This window comes from Coturnix japonica, unplaced genomic scaffold (genome assembly GCF_001577835.2).
Source record: "Coturnix japonica isolate 7356 unplaced genomic scaffold, Coturnix japonica 2.1 chrUnrandom725, whole genome shotgun sequence".
NCBI lineage: Eukaryota > Metazoa > Chordata > Aves > Galliformes > Phasianidae > Coturnix > Coturnix japonica.
Window position 1 is genome coordinate 5,403 of NW_015440088.1, and position 439 is coordinate 5,841.

At 58.3% G+C, this 439-nt stretch overlaps 1 protein-coding gene across 1 annotated transcript in view; it reads right to left on the reverse strand.

Moving 5' to 3' along the window:
• Positions 1 to 439, reverse strand: part of LOC116652697 (mediator of RNA polymerase II transcription subunit 25-like) — a gene marked incomplete at its 3' end in the record, with an annotated part of 19,746 nt that overhangs the window by 5,333 nt on the left and 13,974 nt on the right. The window lies entirely within an intron of this gene.

The following is a 439-nucleotide window of genomic DNA, read 5'->3' on the forward strand; positions in this document are numbered from 1 at the left end:
CTATGGGGGTTTGGGGTCACTATGGGGTCCTATGGGTCCCTATGGGGTCTCTACAGGCTCCTATGGGGCCATGGGGTCTCTATGGGGTCCTATGAGGGCTCTAAGGGGTCCTATGGGGTCTCTAAAGGGTTAATATGGGGGTGTGGGGTCTCTATGGACTTCTATGGGGCCATGGGGTCTCTATGGGGTCCTATGGGGGTATGGGGTCACTATGGGGTCTCTATGGGGTCCTATGGGGTCTCTATGGGGTCTCTATGGGGTCAGCATCAGCACCCGCACCTCGCAGGGAGCCGTGTGCGGGAAGTGAACACAGCCAGCCTATGGGGGGACATGGGGGTCAATAGGGGGTTAATATGGGGCTCTATGGGGGTATGGGGTCTCTATGGGGTCCTATGGGGTCTCTATGGGGTCCTATGGGGTCCTTAGGGGGTTTGGGGTC